Source organism: Meles meles, chromosome 7 (assembly GCF_922984935.1).
Source record: "Meles meles chromosome 7, mMelMel3.1 paternal haplotype, whole genome shotgun sequence".
Lineage (NCBI taxonomy): Eukaryota > Metazoa > Chordata > Mammalia > Carnivora > Mustelidae > Meles > Meles meles.
Genome location: NC_060072.1, coordinates 19,143,429 through 19,149,457, shown reverse-complemented (window position 1 = coordinate 19,149,457; position 6,029 = coordinate 19,143,429).

The following is a 6,029-nucleotide window of genomic DNA, read 5'->3' as shown; positions in this document are numbered from 1 at the left end:
TATGTGTGACCTTTGTCTTACTTTCTTTTCAAGTCTTCTGACCTTACCTGCTGCTGCACTCACACTAGGACGTGGGAAATGAGCTCATTGCTTCTCTCACAAAGCAATACGGTGGCGCCTTTGGCTACGGCTTTATGGAACTTGGGAACCTAACATAGTGTCTGACTCAGAGCCCGATACTTAGCAGATATTCAGGTTATTTGCTGAACTGCGTTGAGATGACATTTGCAGAGTTGCACAGAATTACTATCAGAGCAACCTTGGACAAGTCATTTCCATTCTCCAAGTTCACTCTTTGTTCCTACAAAATAGCAGATAAGAACCAGACACTCTGATAGTCCTTCCCACTCAAGAGATTATATACATTTTGGCATCTCTTTCAAAAAATCCCAGAAATTTGGACCAGGAGTGACTTTGAAGGTCAATTAGCCCAACCCACAGCTTGTTCAAGGCAGAGCTAGACTATTCAAAAAAGTGAAGATTTGGCAACTTTGTGGTTTGTGTAATAGTGAAAGTCAGCCAAAAGGAATAATTCAGATTAAAAATCATTTAAGGGCCAGAATTATTCTTTTTTTGCTCAATATCCATCAAGTCAGTAAGAAATAGTTAAGTCTCTGCTTTGGTTTTCTTCTTTGTTTTCTATGAATGTATACCTTACATACAATAAAATGCACTAATGTTAAATATACAGCTTGGTGAATCTTTACATATGTATCCATCTATGCAGCTACTTTCCACATCAAAATATAGACCTTTTCAACACCAGGGGAAAGCTCTCTCATACTGTCTCTTAGTCTTTGTCCTCTCTCAAGGAATAGAGATCTAATTTCTACCACTACAGGCTGGTTTTGCCTAGTTTTGAACTTTACATGAATGGAGTCACACAGTATATGCCTGTTATGTCTGACTTTTTCACCCAGCATTAAGTCTGAGATATATCCATGTTGTTTCACATGTCAGTAGGTTGTTTTACTTTTACTTACTATATGTGAATTGTATGATTATATCACATTGTATGACAGTCACACAACTTAAGAATTTACCAGTGCAGAATATTAGCTATAGCTCAGGAGAAAAAGTCAGAACACTTGGGTTCACATCTTAATTTTACCACTAAGTAGCTTTATAAACTTCTCTCTGGGCCCATTTTCCTCATTTGTAAATGAAAAGGTTGAGCTAAAGAACCACTAGTAATTTTTCTAGCTCCAAAGTTCAACAAACATTATGAGTCACAGACTCCATAAGGAATTGGAATAGTTGCTATATATATATATATCTGACTCATATTGAGAACTCATATCAAAGAATGCATATCAAGAATGTATAAGGGACTCCTATAAATCAATAAGCAAAAATGATAGATAACACAACTAAAAACAGGAAATATGCTTATATGCTCTGTGTGTGTGTGTGTGTGTGTGTGTGTATGTGTTACTGTTGTTGCAATGGAGTAGAAATTTGTCCAGTAGGGAGTCTTGGGGGTGCTACGACAATGTAATGATTATACTTAGGCAATCAGAATCATTTGGTCATCTATATGCTGCAGAAACTGATTTTTCAAAAAGTGTCGCTTTGTATTATTTTCTGTAAGGGAGGCACCATATTTGAATGCATGAAATGTACATAAAAAGGCTTCATAAACTGTAAAACTCTCTGCAAATGAAAGGCACTGTTATTATTCCAGATATAATATGAATGCCGCTGACATCAACCTCCATTCATCCCATTTGCAGGTGTAACAACCAACAAGGGTATTTTCCTTTGTTCCTTTGCCATGGCCATGGGAGAGTTTCTGAACCCAACACACAAATAACAGCTGTGATTTTAATTGAGACTTCTGAGTGGATAAGCAAGGTGTACACTGAACTCATAGCAACAGATAGACTTTCACTTGGGCAGACACATTATTATTTCCTCAGACTTTGAAAAGGGAAAGTTTTAACAGACCTCTTGGAAGTTGACCCTTATTCTCCCCCCCACCTGTTCACATTTACTTCACAGAATGCGTCATCTCTCTCCCACGCACACAGTGGGAAAAAAACTTTGCCATGCAGAGCAAAGAGAGTATTTTGCTCTGTCAGGGATATGAGAATCTGCATATGGTTCACTGTCCATTTCCCAATTAGGTTCCCTCCCTAGGCACTGGAGTTTCCTGCCCAGAAAGCCTGTCTGGGATCCTTATCATTTCAGCAGAAATAAGTCATCATGAGAGGCCCCTGCAAATCAGAATTTGCCAGAATGTTTGTGGTCTCTGCCTTGCCCTTTCTAAAAATTTTGCAACTCCAGTCTTGCCTTAGAAGGGTGAGAAGTTGTCCCAACAATGTAATCAACCCAGATTGGTCAACCGAAGGGAATTTGCTTGTTCACTCATATTTGCTTTCTGTATCTTCTTGGATAAGGATATGCCCAGGGCTCTGCCCTTTGACTAGGATGACTAGCTATTGGGTGTTTCCAGTAGTGGGCATAGTGGGCATTAATATTTCCCTTATCATGGATTTAGCAGCTGTATAGCGACACACACACACACTCACACACGCGTGCACACGCACACACACACACACACTAATAGATGTAGAGTGAAAAGGGCTTCAGAGTTCGGAAAACCTGGGTTTGAATGTTGGATTTATCACCACACCTGGATGATAAGACTCAGTTGCCTCATCTATAAAATGGGGATGAAAATACCTTCCTTGCTCTCAGGATTCTTTTGAAGTCAAGAGAGGCAAGGCATATACCTCTTCCCAGTGAGATCTGGCTCATGGTAACTGCCTCATAAATGGTGGATTGTTCCACAGGTTGTGCAACTGGAAGTGATTACCCAGTAGTGCAGGGAGGTGGCTAGCCCAAGTTTTGCGGTAAGTTAATGGCAGACTTAAGACAAAAGTTAAGGCTCAGAGCTGTTTTCCACTCTGAAGCAAATCAGGCCATGTACAAGAATTGCTTCTGCAGGTTTTGGGAGGAGGCAAAATGAAACAAAAGAAAATGAACCAACATATTTCAATGAAACAAATTTTTAAGCTTTGTTGATTTCTTTTTTTATGTGAGGTTTTATTTTTTATTTTATTTTATTTTGTAGTGTTTCAATATTTATTGTTTATGTACCTCAATGTTTATAGCTTTGATGATGTCTTAAATTGAGTAGACTATGGTTGATTGGCATGAAAGGGAGTTTTTTTTATTTTTATTTTTGTTTTTGAAGTACTAACCTCTCTTTATATTTCAACATTTCTTCCATGTTTAGCCACAGGCATCTATATTGCTTTGAGGAGAGTTAGGATTGTTAGATAAGGAAAGCAAAAAGAAAGAAACTAATAAAATATGTTCATGTGCATCACAATTCCGGACTTCAAGCTCTATTACAAAGCTGTCATCATCAAGACAGCATGGTACTGGCACAAAAACAGACACATAGATCAGTGGAACAGAATAGAGAGCCCCGAAATCAACCCTCAACTCTATGGTCAACTAATCTTCGACAAAGCAGGAAAGAATGTCCAATGGAAAAAAGACAGCCTCTTCAATAAATGGTGCTGGGAAAATTGGACAGCCACATGCAGAAAAATGAAATTGGACCACTTCCTTACACCACACACGAAAATAGACTCCAAATGGATGAAGGACCTCAATGTGAGAAAGGAATCCATCCAAATCCTTGAGGAGAATGCAGGCAGCAACCTCTTCGACCTCAGCCGTAGCAACATCTTCCTAGGAACAACGGCAAAGGCAAGGGAAGCAAGGGCAAAAATGAACTATTGGGATTTCATCAAGATCAAAAGCTTTTGCACAGCAAAGGAAACAGTTAACAAAACCAAAAGACAACTGACAGAATGGGAGAAGATATTTGCAAACGACATATCAGATAAAGGGCTAGTATCCAAAATCTATAAGGAACTTAGCAAACTCAACACCCAAAGAACAAACAATCCAATCAAGAAATGGGCAGAGGACATGAACAGACATTTCTGCAAAGAAGACATCCAGATGGCCAACAGACACATGAAAAAGTGCTCCACGTCACTCGGCATCAGGGAAATACAAATCAAAACCACAATGAGATATCACCTCACACCAGTCAGAATGGCTAAAATTAACAAGTCAGGAAATGACAGATGCTGGCGAGGATGTGGAGAAAGGGGAACCCTCCTCCACTGTTGGTGGGAATGCAAGCTGGTGCAACCACTCTGGAAAACAGCATGGAGGTTCCTCAAAATGTTGAAAATAGAACTACCCTATGACCCAGCAATTGCACTACTGGGTATTTACCCTAAAGATACAAACATAGTGATCCGAAGGGGCACGTGTACCCGAATGTTTATAGCAGCAATGTCTACAATAGCCAGACTATGGAAAGAACCTAGATGTCCATCAACAGATGAATGGATAAAGGAGAGGTGGTATATATACACAATGGAATACTATGCAGCCATCAAAATAAATGAAATCTTGCCATTTGCGACGACGTGGATGGAACTAGAGCGTATCATGCTTAGTGAAATAAGTCAATCGGAGAAAGACAACTATCATATGATCTCCCTGATATGAGGACATGGAGAAGCAACATGGGGGGGTAGGGGGATAGGAGAAGAATAAATGAAACAAGATGGGATTGGGAGGGAGATAAACCATAAATGACTCTTAATCTCACAAAACAAACTGGGGGTTGCTGGGGAGAGGTGGGATTGGGAGAGGGGGAGCGGGCTATGGACATTGGGGAGGGGAGGCGAACCATAAGAGACTATGGACTCTGAAAAACAACCTGAGGGTTTTGAGGGGTCAGGGGTGGGAGGTTGGGGGAACAGGTGGTGGGTAATGGGGAGGGCACGTTTTGCATGGAGCACTGGGTGTTGTGCAAAAAGAATGAATACTGTTACGCTGAAAAAATAAATAAAATGGAAAAAAAAATATGTTCATGCAGCCTACAACAGAAGCATAGATTCGAATGCCGGAACTTTGGATTTGGAAGAGACAAGTTTTGTTGATAGAGGAAAAAAAAATCCTTGAGAATCCTAAGGAAAGGTCCTTAAGGAAATAGGCTATATAATCTATGGCATAAAGTCAGGTGCCATTTAGGGGAGGGCCGTGTTAGCTGTTTCAACCTTTTTTGTTGAGGACCTTCTATAAACAGCGGCCTGCATGTCACCTTTGCGTGACGCTCAGCAGAAGTGAAACTCCACAAGGTCCCAAGATCTGCTAAGATTCCCTAAAAGCACCTATTTGGATATTTCTCCTTTAGTGGCCAATGACACTAACAAATAACCTCCAACACAGCCACACTTCTCAGAAGGTGGATGGAGATGTGGAGGGTGAGCCCCTAGCACAAGTATCCTGAGTCATCGGCTATCTTCATTAGGTTTAACATTAATTTTGGGAGTTAACAGAGCGCAGTGATTAAGAGTATGTGCTTAATATCTTGTTTCTCTCCCCTTTTTAGATGGGGATCTTTGAGAAAATTTACGAGACTCTCAACCCATTAGTTTCCTTGTCTGCCAGATGGCATAATCACAACGTCTGCTACATAGGTGTGCTTTGGTTAAAATGAATTAATACCTATGAAAGACTTAGTTAAAACAGTGCTTGACACATAGAAGTGTCCACTAATTGTTATTTCTAGTTGTTCTTACTATCTGTATTCAGCCACACCAGAGCAAATTTTTGTATGCATAGTACAGATCTGACAGTTTTTTTTACAATAACCCAGAGGTAAGTTACATTTCACTGTCTCAACTTTCTACATTAGGTTTTTGATTTTCTATTTATTTATTTATTTATTTATTTATTTATTTATTTATATGTGCTTTCAAGAAATATTTATCCAGTCGCTTCTATCTTACTGCCAGGTAGTGTGCAATGTGGTGAGGAGAAAATGACATAAGAGAGACATATTTCCACCCTTGTGTAGTTTCCAACCCCAGATATATTTTCAAATAACTTCTTTCCCTTTATCTGTTCTGGGCACACAGGACAATCTCCTGAGCATATTCCCTGGTGCTGACAATCTGGGGTCCTGCAGCAGGCCATAAAATGCATGG